This window comes from Ranitomeya variabilis, chromosome 3, assembly GCF_051348905.1.
Source record: "Ranitomeya variabilis isolate aRanVar5 chromosome 3, aRanVar5.hap1, whole genome shotgun sequence".
Taxonomy (NCBI): domain Eukaryota; kingdom Metazoa; phylum Chordata; class Amphibia; order Anura; family Dendrobatidae; genus Ranitomeya; species Ranitomeya variabilis.
The window spans coordinates 209,010,965-209,029,459 of NC_135234.1; the positions used below are offsets into that span (position 1 = coordinate 209,010,965).

An 18,495-nucleotide genomic window follows, 5' to 3' on the forward strand; every position below is an offset into this window, starting at 1 on the left:
GGTCAAAGCCCAAATTTTCCATCTGAGTTGTCTTTTATTGATGAGTAGATACTAAAGAAAAAAAAAACAGATTCAAGTTAAAAAAAAAAATCAATTGTTTGTTCTGTATATATATTGATCAGCCTGTTGTCTGCAAGTACAACAAAAAAATCAATAGTTCACCAATGACCACTGAAACAGTGGATGAAAACTTCCTGCCGGCAGGCAATAGTATAGTCTTTGACGTAAAACATCTTCCATTTTCAAGTATAGTCTAAATAACTTATAACCATAAAGTGCTTACGGGCCACATAATAGCACATCAACCTGTCACTTGCTGGATCCACAATATATCTATGTCAGGTGTCCAAAGATTCAGGATCTAGCGCCCTAGCTATCCCAAGAATATCATAATCTCCGAATTCATTAGTAAAAAATGTCTTAAAAAATTGTCAAAAAAGAATTCCTAAAATTATCCTATGTGCAACTATAATATACTTATCTTAATGCTTGCACACAAAAAGAAACTTCCAGGACCATGTATTTTATCATCTCCACGAATATCCAAAGCACATCTCTGATCTCACGAGTTTCCAAATGACTCCACAATGGACAGATTTGAATTTTCATTAAGAAATATTACCCACAAATTCATCATTAAAACTCCTTCCTAAAGTTGATCCAATATCTTTGATGAATGACAAATATTTGACTCTATTTTAAAGCTTTAATAAATTTCAGGGATCGGTGACAAACCCTAAGTGAGTAATAAAGGCACTCACTTTGCTTTATTTTAATCATTTTAAGAGGATACTTTGTAATGTGTCTTGAGATGAGATGGACTATAATGGTAGTGGGATACGTTCTGTGCTGTTTGATAGAGAAGATACAGGGTCGAGTGTCATCTATAACTTCAACAAACACTAATGGAAAACCATAAGTCAGACCTGCTCATCTTTCTCATTACACTCTAAGTAAAGTCTCGTAATCTCAGATGAGATCATAGAAATTAATTAGGGATGCGCCTTAATGAGATGATGTATGGTGGCTAAGTTATAGGTCCAACTAACCCGCAGCTGATATCTTTTATACTGTTCATTAATGCAAATCCATTTAATATTTTTAATCACTTAAAGATATTTCATGTCAATTTAGAAATATACATTTTACTGCGGGTCAAAGTTTTCCAAGCCTAATTTGGCAAAGAACAGATTGATTTTTTTCCCAAATGACAAAAAAGAATTTTAATCTTTTTTTATCACTTTCATAAAGAGCAATTAGATTGGCAGCTAAAATCTTTTATGCTAAATCAAGCCATGGAAGTCTATGCAGACATGTAATAACTTAGAAGGAACACTATGCAAGGTAAATTATCTTGCTGTCATAAAAGGAGACAACGTAAAATTACAGTTTTTTCATTTAAATCAATGCAATACATAATAATTGTCAGATTGTCCTTCATAAGACACATGCTATTCTTATCTGGTAAAGGGGTTCAGTTTATAATTTCCCTCAAACACGCTCACATTTTAATCAATTTTCATAGAAAACTAATTAAAGCACTATTTAATAAAATCCTGACTTGTACCTGCAAAAATGTTTTTTTATTACACTTAAAGTCCCTAAAAAGTACTGTTACACTCTCACATGATGCCCCAGTTCTGCAATTTCCCAACATTTTGTTGGGTCCTACAAATTTTTCTTGTCCTTCGGTTATAACTTGAGAAATATAAAGGACATCACAACTAAGGTAGATGCTCCATAATTACATTTCCTCAGCGGATGGACTTTTTTTTAGTAAGAAGAAAGTGTAGACGGGCAAACAGATTTCAAGGGTGCTTGGTCAGGGTAAAATAATGTTGGCTGAAAAGTCTTTGCTAGATACGATCTATATTATGGAACACAGGAGCTCAAAACTGCTATGTCTGCAGTGGAACTGGAAAAGGTACTTGGAGGCACTTGGTTAAACACAGAAATGCCTTCTTCAAAAATCAATTTCATTGTCTGGAAACCCCATTTAACCTATCAATATGATTTAAGACCATGAGAGAAAATACAGAGGGATCATGTGCAAACATGATGAGAATATATACATTCAGTGAACACTGAAAAGTCTGATCATTGCTCTAGAGTTCAGAATACTTTTGGTCTTGGCCATGATAGCTCAGTCATGGTTCTCCAAAATGAAGAGAAGCTATGGACACCTCTGAATGTTCTGTCAGCCTTGGCTTACTATTGGCATTCAGTTTGTCTCCAAACTATTTTAATGGTAGTTAAAACCAAGTTAGTGAATACAGTATATCTCCAGAACAGGACCTCATCCTAGAGAGTAGTGAGGGCCCAGCACCTCACCACTGCTCATCTTTACTCAGCCTTGTAGATTTGATAATCCAAAGTTATTTTTCCGCGCTCTGACTCAAACTCCAATTCTTTCCTAAATAGCCAATAATTAGTAATAACAAATGTTACTCACTAACATTTTTACTTAAGGGCCTTGGAGTAGCATAAAGATACCTTGTATAAGGGACAGGAGGAGTTTATTGTGTCAGCGCGTTTCCAAACCTCTTCATCAGGACCAAACCACAATGATCATTGTGAACTTTCTGTCTCGCAGATTTGCAGCAGTTTCTCCTTGCAGTTTGGCTACCACCCAGACCTGACCTAGCTATTTTTATGTTGTTAATGATATCTAGACAGTTTAAGCCACCATCACGGGTTACAGGCTATACTCCATCTCTACTATATTGTGTGAAATGACTTTTTGTGTCATTAGTACATATTGAGTACACTACTGCTTTATTTCGCATTATGTATTTGTATAGTTTTACCTGCGAGTAGTGCAGAACAACTTACCTAGCACTGTGCTTCCCAACCTTAACATCTTTGCCTTATAGTCTCTTCAATTTCACTTTATTTTATTTTATTTTGTACACTTTATGTACCAATGCATATTTATGTGTGATTAATAGAATATATATTTTCATACATTACTAATTTGTTGGGGTTCTATGTCTGTTCTTTACTAGGCTTTTGTGGATAGCGCTTAATGTATATTTGTTAATACTGGCGTATAGATTATGGATGTTTTTTGATCCACATAGTAGTCATGTTTTTAGCCTTTTATTCTCTTCAAGGTGCAGTTATTAAAATATTGATTGCTATGGTCTGCTATACACTTTTGAAGCTTACAGGTTCTGTCAAATGACCAGATCTTTATTTCTCTTGATAGAATTTTCTGGTTGAGCTCAGCCAATATTATTGCCATACATTGCTACTGACATCACTCAAACTCTCCTCAAAAATACTGAAAAATATATATACTGTATATATAGGAAAAAATATATAAAGGAAAACATGGGGAGATTTCATGGTTTTCAGCTTGTTTTCCATACCTACTCTCTAGATAGTAGGTACAGCAAAATCGATCATTACAAGAGCTTACAATCTATGGAGTTCATGTATTATTGGACATTGTGTAATAAAAAGGTGTATCCCTCTGTATATTAGGTGCAGTTAATGACATTTTATGTATCTATTTTCTAAATGTTTCCTATAACTCTTAAAGTTGATATGCAAAGTGTCTAACGCATATAATACATCAGGGTACGCCGTTTCGTACAATATGTGATAGAATTCTGCTGCATCTTTCATCCTGTATTTTACTAACATAGAAAATTGTGGCTTCCTGTGGAACATTATTAGCAGCCAATTCCTGGTGTTAATGTTTGGCTTTTATGGCTCCTATGAGTCAGGGGGTAACAGACGTATTTTATTGCATGTGACTTGTGGTCCAGCATAACCTTCATGCGCCATCAATTAAAGCCCTGTGCACACATACTGTATTTCATTTAATGCATGCAAGTATGAGGATCACTGATTTACAGAGCTTTTTACTTTGTCTATAGGTCGTTGTCTGGTTGTTGGGGAAATATTACTCTGCACCCGAGAGCACCAGTGTGATCTAATCTGTATGTCATTATTCTATACAATACATGTATCATTCCTTTGAAGCTGTTGGCTCCTTGATGTGTTTGAAACTTCTTCAAGCAGATTAATGCAATATGCACAAAGCAAAAGTCACTTGTGAAAAACTTTCCAGTGCTCTTCTGCAGTTTTTTTATTTTCTCTTATGGCAACTTGTGCTATATTCCTAAAGGATCATTACTAGAAATAAGCTCCATCTCCTATGTGATTGGCACATATTAATACTGATTGTAATATATATATATATATATATATATATATATATATATATATATATATATATACAGTGCCTACAAGTAGTATTCAACTCCCTGCAGATTTAGCAGGTTTACACATTTGGAATTAACTTGGCATTGTGACATTTGGACTGTAGATCAGCCTGGAAGTGTGAAATGCACTGCAGCAAAAAAAAATGTTATTTCTTTGTTTATTTTTTTTTAAAATTGTGAAAAGTCTTTTCAGAGGGTCATTTATTATTCAACCCCTCAACCCACCAGAATTCTGTTTGGTTCCCCTAAAGTATTAACCCCTTTCTGACATCTGACGTACTATCCCGTCGAGGTGGGGTGGGCCCGTATGACCACCGACGGGATAGTACGTCATACGCGATCGGCCGCGCTCACGGGGGGAGCGCGGCCGATCGCGGCCGGGTGTCAGCTGCATATCGCAGCTGACATCCGGCACTATGTGCCAGGAGCGGTCACGGACCGCCCCCGGCACATTAACCCCTGGCACACCGCGATCAAACATGATCTCGGTGTGCCGGTGGTATAGGGAAGCATCGCGCAGGGAGGGGGCTCCCTGCGGGCTTCCCTGAGACCCCCGGAGCAACGCGATGTGATCGCGTTGCTCCGAGGGTCTCCTACCTCCCTCCTCGCCGCAGGTCCCGGATCCAAGATGGCCGTGGCATCCGGGTCCTGCAGGGAGGGAGGTGGCTTACCGAGTGCCTGCTCAGAGCAGGCGCTGGTAAGTCTGCAGCCCTGCACAGCAGATCGTCGATCTGACAGAGTGCTGTGCACACTGTCAGATCAATGATCTGTAATGTCCCCCCCTGGGACAAAGTAAAAAAGTAAAAAAAAAATTCCCCACATGTGTGTAAAAAAAAAATAAAAAAAATATCCTAAATAAAGAAAAAAAAAAAAATATTATTCCCATAAATACATTTCTTTAGCTAAATAAAATTAAAAAAACAATAAAAGTACACATATTTAGTATCGCCGCGTCCATAACGACCCAACCTATAAAACTGCCCCACTAGTTAACCCCTTCAGTAAACACCGTAAGAAAAAAAAAACGAGGCAAAAAACAACGCTTTATTATCATACCGCCGAACAAAAAGTGGAATAACACGCGATCAAAAAGACTGATATAAATAACCATGGTACCGCTGAAAACGTCATCTTGTCCCGCAAAAAACGAGCTGCCATACAGCATCATCAGCAAAAAAATAAAAAAGTTATAGTCCTGAGAATAAAGCGATACCAAAATAATTATTTTTTCTATAAAATAGTTTTTATCGTATAAAAGCACCAAAACATAAAAAAAATGATATAAATGAGATATCGCTGTAATCGTACTGACCCGACGAATAAAACTGCTTTATCAATTTTACCAAACGTGGAACGGTATAAACGCCTCCCCCAAAAGAAATTCATGAATAGCTGGTTTTTGATCACTCTGCCTCACAAAAATCGGAATAAAAAGCGATCAAAAAATGTCACGTGTCCGAAAATGTTACCAATAAAAACGTCAACTCGTCCCGCAAAAAACAAGATCTCACATGACTCTGTGGACTGAAATATGGAAAAATTACAGCTCTCAAAATGTGGTAACGCAAAAAATATTTTTTGCAATGAAAAGCGTCTTTCAGTGTGTGACGGCTGCCAATCATAAAAATCCGCTAAAAAACCCGCTATAAAAGTAAATCAAATCCCCCTTCATTACCCCCTTAGTTAGGGAAAAATAAAAAAATTTAAAAATGTATTTATTTCCATTTTCCCATTAGGGTTAGGGTTAGGGCTAGAGTTAGGACTAGAGTTAGGGCTAGGGTTAGGGTTAGGGCAAGGGTTAGGGCTAGGGTTAGGGTTAGGGCTAGGGATGGGGCTAGGGTTAGGGCTAGGGTTAGGGTTAGGGCTAGGGTTGGGGCTAGGGTTAGGGCTAGGGTTAGGGCTAGGGTTGGGGCTAGGGTTAGGGCTAGGGTTAGGGTTAGGGCTAAGGTTAGGGCTAGTGTTACGGCTAGTGTTAGGGCTAGGGTTATTGCTACGGTTAGGGCTAGGGTTAGGGCTAGGGTTGGGGCTAGGGTTGGGGCTACAGTTAGGGTTGGGGCTAAAGATAGGGTTAGGGTTTGGATTACATTTACGGTTGGGAATAGGGTTGGGTGTGTCTGGGTTAGAGGAGTGGTTAGGGTTACTGTTGGGATTAGGGTAAGGGGTGTGTTTGGATTAGGGTTTCAGTTATAATTGGGGGGTTTCCACTGTTTAGGCACATCAGGGGCTCTCCAAACGGGACATGGCATCCGATCTGAATTCCACCCAATTCTGCGTTGAAAAAGGAAAACAGTGCTCCTTCCCTTCAGAGCTCTCCCGTGTGCCCAAACAGGGGTTTTCCCCAACATATGGGGTATCAGCGTACTCAGGACAAATTGGACATCATCTTTTGGGGTCCAATTTCTCCTGCTACCCTTGGGAAAATACAAAACTGGGGGCCAAAAAATAAGTTTTGTGGGAAAAAAAAGATTTTTTATTTTCACGGCTCTGCGTTGTAAACTGTAGTGAAACACTTGGGGGTTCAAAGTTCTCACAACACATCTAGATAAGTTCCTTGGGGGGTCTAGTTTCCAATATGGGGTCACTTGTGGGGGGTTTGTACTGTTTGGGTACATCAGGGGCTCTGCAAATGCAACGTGACGCCTGCAGACCAATCCATTTAAGTCTGCATTCTAAATGGCGCTCCTTCCCTTCCGAGCTCTGTCATGCGCCCAAACAGTGGTTCCCCCCCACATATGGGGTATCAGCGTACTCAGGACAAATTGGAAAACAACTTTTGGGGTCCAATTTATCCTGATACCCTTGTGAAAATACAAAACTGGGGGCTAAAAAATCATTTTTGTGAAAAAAAAAGAATTTTTATTTTCACGGCTCTGCGTTATAAACTGTAGTGAAACACTTGGGGGTTCAAAGCTCTCAAAACACATCTTGATAAGTTCCTTAGGGGGTCTACTTTCCAAAATGGTGTCACTTGTGGGGGGTTTTAATGTTTAGGCACATCGGGGGCTCTCCAAACGCAACATGGCATCCCATCTTAATTCCAGTCAATTTTGCATTGAAAAGTCAAATGGCGCTCCTTCCCTTCCGAGCTCTGCCCTGCGCCCAAACAATGGTTTACACCCACATATGGGGTATCAGCGTACTCAGGACAAATTGCACAACAATTTTTGGGGTCCAATTTCTTCTCTTACCCTTGGGAAAATAAAAAATTGGGGGCGAAAAGATCATTTTTGTGAAAAAATATGATTTTTTATTTTTACGGCTCTGCATTATAAACTTCTGTGAAGCACTTGTTGGGTCAAAGTGCTCACCACACATCTAGATAAGATCCTTAGGGGGTCTACTTTCCAAAATGGTGTCACTTGTGGGGGGTTTCAATGTTTAGGCACATCAGGGGCTCTTCAAATGCAACATGGCGTCCCATCTCAATTCCAGTCAATTTTGCATTGAAAAGTCAAATGGCGCTCCTTTCCTTCCGAGCTCTGCCATGCGCCCAAACAGTGGTTTACCCCCACATATGGGGTATCAGCGTACTCAGGACAAATTGCACAACAATTTTTGGGGTCCAATTTCTTCTCTTACCCTTGGAAAAATAAAAAATTGGGGGCAAAAAGATCATTTTTGTGAAAAAATATGATTTTTTATTTTTACGGCTCTGCATTATAAACTTCTGTGAAGCACTTGTTGGGTCAAAGTGCTCACCACACATCTAGATAAGATCCTTAGGGGGTCTACTTTCCAAAATGGTGTCACTTGTGGGGGGTTTCAATGTTTAGGCACATCAGGGGCTCTCCAAATGCAACATGGCGTCCCATCTCAATTCCAGTCAATTTTGCATTGAAAAGTCAAATGGCGCTCCTTCCCTTCCGAGCTCTGCCCTGCGCCCAAACAATGGTTTACACCCACATATGGGGTATCAGCGTACTCAGGACAAATTGCACAACAATATTTGGGGTCCAATTTCTTCTCTTACCCTTGGTAAAATAAAACAAATTGGAGCTGAAATAAATTTTTTGTGAAAAAAAGTTAAATGTTCATTTTTATTTAAACATTCCAAAAATTCCTGTGAAACACCTGAAGGGTTAATAAACTTCTTGAAAGTGGTTTTGAGTACCTTGAGGGGTGCAGTTTTTAGAATGGTGTCACACTTGGGTATTTTCTATCATATAGACCCCTCAAAATGACTTCAAATGAGATGTGGTCCCTTAAAAAAAATGGTGTTGTAAAAATGAGAAATTGCTGGTCAACTTTTAACCCTTATAACTCCGTCACAAAAAAAAATTTTGGTTCCAAATTGTGCTGATGTAAAGTAGACATATGGGAAATGTTACTTATTAAGTATTTTGCGTGACATATGTCTGTGATTTAAGGGCATAAAAATTCAAAGTTGGAAAATTGCAAAATTTTCAAAATTTTCGCCAAATATTCGTTTTTTTCACAAATAAACGCAAATTATATCAAAGAAATTTTACCACTATCATGAAGTACAATATGTCACGAGAAAACAATGTCAGAATCGCCAAGATCCGTTGAAGCGTTCCAGAGTTATAACCTCATAAAGGGACAGTGGTCAGAATTGTAAAAATTGGCCCGGTCATTAACGTGCAAACCACCCTTGGGGGTGAAGGGGTTAAGAAGTAGTTCAGACACAAAGAACAATGAGCTTCACATGTTTGGATTCATTATCTCTTTTTCCAGCCTTTTCTGACTATTTAAGACCCTCCCCAAACTTGTGAACAGCACTCATACATGATCAACATGGGAAAGACAAAGGAGCATTCCAAGGCCATCAGAGACAAGATCGTGGAGGGTCACAAGGCTGGTAAGGGGTACAAAACCCTTTCCAAGGAGTTGGGCCTACCTGTCTCCACTGTTGGGAGCATCATCCGGAAGTGGAAGGCTTATGGAACTACTGTTAGCCTTCCATGGCCTGGACAGCCTTTGAAAGTTTCCTCCCGTGCCGAGGCCAGGCTTGTCCGAAGAGTCAAGGCTAACCCAAGGACAACAAGGAAGGAGCTCCGGGAAGATCTCATGGCAGTGGGGACATTGGTTTCAGTCAATACCATAAGTAACGTACTCCACCGCAATGGTCTCCGTTCCAGACGAGCCCGTAAGGTACCTTTACTTTCAAAGCGTCATGTCAAGGCTCGTCTACAGTTTGCTCATGATCACTTGGAGGACTCTGAGACTGACTGGTTCAAGGTTCTCTGGTCTGATGAGACCAAGATCGAGATCTTTGGTGCCAACCACACACATGACGTTTGGAGACTGGATGGCACTGCATACGACCCCAAGAATACCATCCCTACAGTCAAGCATGGTGGTGGCAGCATCATGCTGTGGGGCTGTTTCTCAGCCAAGGGGCCTGGCCATCTGGTCCGCATCCATGGGAAGATGGATAGCACGGCCTACCTGGAGATTTTGGCCAAGAACCTCCGCTCCTCCAACAAGGATCTTAAGATGGGTCATCATTTCATCTTCCAACAAGACAACGACCCAAAGCACACAGCCAAGAAAACCAAGGCCTGGTTCAAGAGGCAAAAAATCAAGGTGTTGCAGTGGCCTAGTCAGTCTCCTGACCTTAACCCAATTGAAAACTTGTGGAAGGAGCTCAAGATTAAGATCCACATGAGACACCCAAAGAACCTAGATAACTTGGAGAAGATCTGCATGGAGGAGTGGGCCAAGATAACTCCAGAGACCTGTGTGGCCATATTTTTTTGTTTATAATTATTGTATATGAAGCAGTGTGATCAGCAGTGCTAAATGGCTGTGGTTGGGACGTGGATATGGGTGTGACTAGTTGTGAAATGGGTGTGGTCAGAGGCGTGGCCTACAATTTGCCGCAAACTTTATTCCTCCTTCCCTTCTTCAAAAGTTGGGAGGTATGGTACCGCATTTGCCAGATCATGGCAAGTGCCGCAAATCCCATAGGGAATGAATGAGGCCGAACGCAGTGTTGCCGTAAGTGATCCGTTACGCGGCACATGCAGAAAAACTGCCCAGATCTGCTGCAAAAGGCGACTTTCACATCAGCGATTCTTGCCAAAGTCACTGCCGATAGTGTCATACTCACAAAAGGGGGAGGCGGCACTAAAAGTGCCTAGGGCAGCAGAAACTCTAAACACGGCCCTGGTCATATGGCAAGGCTCATTAGAGGGTCGAGATTGACTTTTAGGATTAATACTTCTAATAGGTGGCACTAAAGTTCTAGTCCTCTTCATCTCTGAAGAGGCAATTTGCAGGTTTCTCTCCATACACACAGAGGGAGAGATTTGTGTGTCCAGGGCAGCGGGTCGAGAGAAGCTTTCAAAGTAGCTTTTAAAAGCCGGCAACTTTTAAAGTATGTTTTTCTCTGAAACCCAACAGCATCAGACATACGTAGATGAGATCATTTAGCCAGTCCTTGATACATGCTATATCAGGTTTCATGTTCACTTTAACACTCTAGGCTCATTGTGCCATCATTTTAAACCTCAGTGGTTTGCTAGGCAAGGAACACACACTTGCAAACTCTTTCCTCTAGAGCTTGGAAGCACTACCAATAGCTGTAGATCATGCAGGGGCTCCTCGGATGCTGCAGATCCAAAGCTGCTCTTCTGCCTGCAGTATAGAAGAGTGTGCAGTTCATAGCATTGGGACGACCATGCCAGGGGACTGAACTGTCAATCTTCAAAAGCACACCACACTTTGACAAACAGGAAAATATGAGGCAGGAGAGGGTTGTGCTCCTGAAGAAAGAAGATGAGAAAACCCCTTTAAATCATATCTCCATGTGCTGAGCTGTTAATTGTTATCTGTTATCAGCCATTCAGGGCTGGGGAGTGGTTGACTGTAGTGTTATTTAATGGGATTAGTGACAGGACGCATAGAACAAAATCTGCTCTTATAATCAAGGCTTAATCATGCATATTACCGAATCTGAAAACGTCGAGAAATATCTATACCATTTACATTATTATTGATCTGTGCTTTATTGCTTTAGTTCTTTATGTTTAGTGCTAAAAACGTATCTCATCATGATAGAGGTGCAAATACCAAGAGGCAAGACGTGACCAACAATGATTTACATGCTACTCGCCAAAGAGCACTACAGGTCTTCTCAAAAAATTAGCATATAGTGTTAAATTTCATTATTTACCATAATGTAATGATTACAATTAAACTTTCATATATTATAGATTCCTTATCCACCAACTGAAATTTGTCAGGTCTTTTATTGTTTTAATACTGATGATTTTGGCCTACAACTCCTGATAACCCAAAAAACCTGTCTCAATAAATTAGCATATTTCACCCGGCCAATCAAATAAAAGTGTTTTTTAATAACAAACAAAAAAACCATCAAATAATAATGTTCAGTTATGCACTCAATACTTGGTCGGGAATCCTTTGGCAGAAATGACTGCTTCGATGCGGCGTGGCATGGAGGCAATCAGCCTGTGACACTGCTGAGATGTTATGGAGGCCCAGGATGCTTCAATAGCGGCCTTAAGCTCATCCAGAGTGTTGGGTCTTGCGTCTCTCAACTTTCTCTTCACAATATCCCACAGATTCTCTATGGGGTTCAGGTCAGGAGAGTTGGCAGGCCAATTGAGCGCAGTAATACCATGGTCAGTAAACCATTTACCAGTGGTTTTGGCACTGTGAGCAGGTGCCAGGTCGTGCTGAAAAATGAAATCTTCATCTCCATAAAGCATTTCAGCCGATGGAAGCATGAAGTGCTCCAAAATCTCCTGATAGCTAGCTGCATTGACCCTGCCCTTGATGAAACACAGTGGACCAACACCAGCAGCTGACATGGCACCCCACACCATCACTGACTGTGGGTACTTGACACTGGACTTCAGGCATTTTGGCATTTCCTTCTCCCCAGTCTTCCTCCAGACTCTGGCACCTTGATTTCCGAATGACATGCAAAATTTGCTTTCATCAGAAAAAAGTACTTGGGACCACTTAGCAACAGTCCAGTGCTGCTTCTCTGTAGCCCAGGTCAGGCGCTTCTGCCGCTGTTTATGGTTCAAAAGTGGCTTTACCTGGGGAATGCGGCACCTGTAGCCCATTTCCTGCACACGCCTGTGCACGGTGGCTCTGGATGTTTCCACACCAGACTCAGTCCACTGCTTCCTCAGGTTCCCCAAGGTCTGGAATCGGTCCTTCTCCACAATCTTCCTCAGGGTCCGGTCACCTCTTCTCGTTGTACAGCGTTTTCTGACACATTGTTTCCTTCCAACAGACTTACCATTGAGGTGCCTTGATACAGCACTCTGGGAACAGCCTATTTGTTGTGAAATTTCTTTCTGGGTCTTACCCTCTTGCTTGAGGGTGTCAATGATGGCCTTCTTGACATCTGTCAGGTCGCTAGTCTTACCCATGATGGGGGTTTTGAGTAATGAACCAGGCAGGGAGTTTTTAAAAGCCTCAGGTATCTTTTGCATGTGTTTAGAGTTAATTAGTTGATTCAGAAGATTAGGGTAATAGGTCGTTTAGAGAACCTTTTCTTGATATGCTAATTTATTGAGACAGGTTTTTTGGGTTATCAGGAGTTGTATGCCAAAATCATCAGTATTAAAACAATAAAAGACCTGACAAATTTCAGTTGGTGGATAATGAATCTATAATATATGAAAGTTTAATTGTAATCATTACATTATGGTAAATAATGAAATTTAACACTATATGCTAATTTTTTGAGAAGGACCTGTATATCGGGTGCCCTAACTTCCAGATCCTCTTTTGTGCACATAACATACACAATTCTTCTTGTATTAAGTTTCTATAATTGTCTTGTTAATTCGAAATCCAAGTTCCTAAAGTGGCACCTCTTCATTGCTTTCACAAGTCAGTTTAATTATTAGCAGAATTTCTAGTGGATGTTGGTGACATTTAATTTCCTAAAATATGGCTTCCTTTTCAATTCATCAATCAAATGCCAGAGTTATTCCATTATTAGAAATGTAAGCGGTCACCCCAGTGAAGGTCTAGCTTGTGATGTCATGGAGAAATTATATTTATATGATACATAATTCAAGACGTGGAGGTTGAGGACATATTTCTTGCATTTTGGTACTTGAAGATGCTAGACATTTTTTTTTCTGAATTTCTTATGTATCAATTCATTGTATTGAAATCTAAGTGCTCAGTAACGTTAAGGCCATGTATTAAATGGACCCTCATTTTGTACTTCATTATGGAGTGTGTTGCTGTCCTATAAATAAGTGATGACATTGTGGATATACTATGCCCTCATCTGCTAAGAGCCTGTAAATGAGCTTGCATCTTCCTGCTATCCCATAAGGAGCCTTTAGCAAAATGAGTATGTCCTTTTAGTATAAGGGGGAGAGGGAGACAGAGAGTGAAATGAAAGGCTGGGGGTCTAGATTTTACTGTTGTAAAAAGGAAAAGTGTGTGACCTACTGTAATGGATTCAACGACCCCTCAAGGGAGCAATGACAAGGGATTAACAAGAATGGAGGAGGGAGCTGACTCTCAGCATCAATAGCCCCCATCATAGCACTCCAGGGAGATAGGCATTAGAAACAAATTTATTAGCCGAGTCCTTTTAGTCTGGCAGGTTGGGTATGTCCTGTTGAGAAATTGGTCGGTATATTATGAGGGCTGAAATGGAACAAAATGGCTTTCTTATGAAGCGATTATACTGATTTACAAATATAAACATACATAAGGATGGGATCTATAAGATATACGTGTAGTCTTATAAAATATACAATAGTTAATCATAAACCTAATGACATAACCCTCGGAAGATGGAAAGACACATTACAGTAAAGCAAGCGGTCATGTAAGGTGGACAGCTGGTGCCAGTCTAGTCCAGGTTGGTGGTGTTAGTGTGATAATAATCACTCTGTGTGTTTTTTGGAAGATTTATTATATTGCTCAATAACAATGCAGATATAACGCAAGTCAAAAAAAAGGAAATCTGTCAGCAGGATTTCTTACCCCACACTATTTATAAGCACATGTAGCTCTTTCAAGGATAACTCTAGTATTACCTTTACATGGCCAGTCCATTCCTCCGTTACTGAGAAATCAGCATTTGAATTTTTATGCAAATGAGGTTGAAGAGCTATGGTAGATCTGAAGCCTCTGCCACTCCAGCTCTGTTCCCCAACCAGCGACTCCCCCTCCTCCTTCTTGACTGAAGCCTCCTTTGCCTGAAGTCACACAGCATGGAGGCTGACAGTTAAGCAGTAGGAGGCGGCACTGGGTGGGAAACAGAACTGGAGTGACAGCTTTACAGATCAACTCAAACGCTGATTTTTCAGTAATGAAGGAACGGCCCAGTCATATAAAGGTATTGATGGACTTTTCTTTGAAAGATCTACTTGCAAGTATAATAGTTTTGGGGGGTGGGTAACAGATTCCTTTTAAATTAATATAGTTTTTTTTTTCACCAGTCCGGTATTTAGCTTTCCTAAACCTTCATCTTCTGAAGAATGTTCACAAGAAAAGACAACTAGGAGGGATAATATGTTCTGAGAGGAGGAGTAGGAACCTATTATTACTCTAAATGTGCACATTCTTTTATGATTCATTCTTAAAGGGAATCTGTCTCCAGGTTTTTGCTACCTCATCTGAGAGCAGCATAATGTAGGAAAGGAGACCCTGATTGCAATGATGTATCACTTAATTTACTGGGTGCAGCAGTTGTGACACAATCAGAGTTCTTAAATGTAGAATGCAGCAGAGCTCAGAAAGCGGCCCCCGCCCACACCAGGCTCTCTATGTGCATTGTACAATGTCTATTGACAGCGAGCTGCTTATCACGGGAGGGGGTGTAGTTGGACTACTTAGCACAAAGCAGTTAGTCACAGCAATGATAATGTCCTAGGGATAAAACTTTCATTCTAAGTAAACAACATCACACAGCCTGATAAGTGACACATGTTTGAATTCAGTGTTTTAACCCCTCATGCTGTCCTCAGATTACATAGCACCAGACCTGCTGGCAGATTCCCTTTAATAGGATTCCTAGATTGGTGAATCTAATTGATTATAGCTACAAAATTTCAAGCATAGTGGTGGTCTTCACTATATTTTAAAAGAATGTGATAACTCAGACATGGGCCTAAAGGGGGATCTGAATGTATTTATTCCTAAGAATTATGAGAAAAAATTGACCTTTTTGATTGATTAAAATTTTTAAGTAAATAGGGAAAAGTTAGTAGAAATCAGTAGAAAGTTGGTTCCCCCGACCTATTTATAACAATGGTGGGGGACCAGGAACCAAACTACACCTGATCTTACTTTTATGGAATGTTCGATTGACAAGACATAAAGATCCGTCTTTGGAAAAAAAAAGTCATATTAATTGATTCACATTAGATAGCTCAAAGGTCCTTTATGCAGAGGCATTATCCTACTACATGGTCCTAAGTGACTATCAGCTTTTGCTAATGGAGGGTGGGTCAAAAGAGTAATCCTCCTTATTAGTCAAGCATATGCTTCCACAAGTATATTTGGCGAGGTTATCCAATACTGGACCTTTAAAACTGCTTAGAATTTAACCGCAAGAGTTTATGTCACATTGCAAAAGAACCCCCAAACCATACTGAATGCTGTACTTTGTATAATGTAAGAATATTCAATGTGATGTGCCAGGCATAAAGAAACAAATCACTCTGGACATAACTGTTGGATTTTAAGGTATAAAGTGACCAGTCACACTGTTTTACGGAAACTTATAGGATTGTGGAACATTTAGGGTGTTTACTTTTTAATCTTTCTAATAGTTTTGGATGGCAGAAAAATAATATGGAAAACAAAGGCATATTTTAAAATTAGGCAGCAAGTCCGTCCATCAATGCTGTGTCTGGCCACCACAAATGTCCCAGATGTCCCTTATACACGGACTGACTAGCATAATTGTTTTCTTGTGATTTGCTAGGTAATATTTTATACAGTATTTTAATTAATTGTCATCAAAATGTTATTAACTGTTAGCCACAGTGTATATATAATGCCCCTATGGAAAAGAGCGCCATGCAACAGAACGTTTCCTTAGGTAATAACTGCAGGTTCACTTCTTTATTAGTCAGCAAATCGAACATTGTTTATTGTGCTGTTTAGTACGCTGAAAATTGTAGTATTGTACTTTACTTTGTGTATATTCAGAAATATATTGTTGTTTTTTTATTATTAAATGGATAGACAGAGATTCCTACTAGGCTAGCCTATCTAGATTATTGGATAAAAAAAAAAAAATTGGAGCATGCTCAGTTTAAAAAACCGGATCAGGCCGCCGGATCTGCCTTTTTTCGGATCCGGCACCCTCCGGCTCCAATAGGCTTCCATTCTAGCAAACAGCCGGGAGCGCCAGATCCGGTGCTTGAGGCTTTTTCGCCGGAGACAAAAAACGTTGCAGTAGATGTTTGCCTGACCTTTACTGGTGGTAAACCACTTCCTAGTATATTATCAGGAACACAACCAACGGTACCTTGGACTCCAAGCCTACTACCCACTCGCATGTCTTGGCACATCACCCATATTTCATTCGCTATCACTTTACTATACACACGCATCTGTCATGCAGCAGATCAGAAATATTTGTCACACATTTTTCACATATTTGTCACAGCTTTGACGCATGCCCCCCATATTGATATTGCATTAACATACATTAGTGCTGAACATACCTAACTATAAGGCATAATGCTACCAAGCAATAGTACATTGCTGATATACAGTATGATGCCTACTGTGTACTAACTAAAATAGCACATTGTGTCATATAATCACACATAATAATATACCTAAATCATACCTCCCAAGTTTTGAAGATGGGAAAGAGGGACAAAGTTTGCGGCGCGCAATGCGCGCCGCGGCAAGTTTTAGGCCACGCCTCTGACCACACCCATTCATAATTAGTCACACCCATATCCACGTCCCAACCACACCCATTTAGCACCGCTGATCACACTGTTTTATATACAATAATTATAAACAAAAAAATATGGCCACACAGTGCTCCATACTGTATAATGGCCACACAGTGCTCCATACTGTATAATGGCCACACATGATGCTCAATACTGTATAATGGCCACACATGATGCTCCATAGTGTATAATGGCTGCACATGATGCTCAATACTGTACAATGGCCACACATGATGCTCCATAGTGTATAATGGCCACACATGATGCTCCATACTGTATAATGGCCACACATGATGCTCAATACTGTATAATGGCCACACATGATGCTCCATAGTGTATAATGGCCACACATGATGCTCCATACTGTATAATGGCCACACATGATGCTCCATAGTGTATAATGGCCACACATGATGCTCCATACTGTATAATGGCCACACATGATGCTCAATACTGTATAATGGCCACACATGATGCTCCATAGTGTATAATGGCCACACATGATGCTCCATACTGTATAATGGCCACACATGATGCTCCATACTGTATAATGGCCACACATGATGCTCAATACTGTATAATGGCCACACATGATGCTCCATAGTGTATAATGGTCACACAGTGCTCCATACTGTATAATGGCCACACAGTGCTCCATACTGTATAATGGTCACACATAGTGCTCCATACTGTATAAAGGCCACACACAGTTTTCCATACTGTATAATGATCCCACATGATGCTCAATACTGTATAATGGCCACACATGATGCTCCATACTGTATAATGACCACACATGATGCTCCATACTGTATAATGGCCATTGGCCACACATGATGCTCCATACTGTATAACGGCCACACATGATGCTCCTTACTGTATAACGACCACACATGATGCTCAATACTGTATAATGGCCACACAGTTCTCCATACTGTATAATGATCCCACATGATCCCCCTCACTCCTGTATGCATGGCTCATATTCCCCCCCCCTGTATGCATGGCTCATCTCCCTCCCATCCCATATACATGGCTCATATCCCCCCCTCCTGTATGCATGGCTCATATTCCCCCTCCTGTATGCATGGCTCATATTCCCCCTCCTGTATGCATGGCTCATATTCCCCCTCCTGTATGCATGGCTCATATTCCCCCCCCCCTGAATGCATGGCTCATATTCCCCCCCCCCCTGAATGCATGGCTCATATCCCCCCCCCCCCTGAATGCATGGCTCATATTCCCCCCCGCGAATGCATGGCTCATATTCCCCCCCCAAATGCATGGCTCATATCCCCCCCTGTATGCATGGCTCATATTCCCCCCCATCCTGAATGCAAGGCTCATATTCTCCCCCTGTATGCATG

General features: G+C 40.6%; 1 protein-coding gene across 2 annotated transcripts in view; it reads left to right on the plus strand.

The window, feature by feature from the left end:
• The window catches only part of CNTN2 (contactin 2), a 94,439-nt gene that overhangs the window by 5,073 nt on the left and 70,871 nt on the right, over positions 1-18,495 (plus strand). Inside the window, exon 1 of one of the 2 annotated variants that reach the window (XM_077295070.1) lies at positions 3,885-3,947. The exons of the other annotated variant lie outside the window; for it this stretch is intronic. The gene's annotated coding sequence lies outside the window, so the exon portion shown is untranslated. Of the gene's footprint in view, positions 1-3,884; positions 3,948-18,495 lie in introns of those variants that run through there. 2 annotated transcript variants of the gene reach the window in all.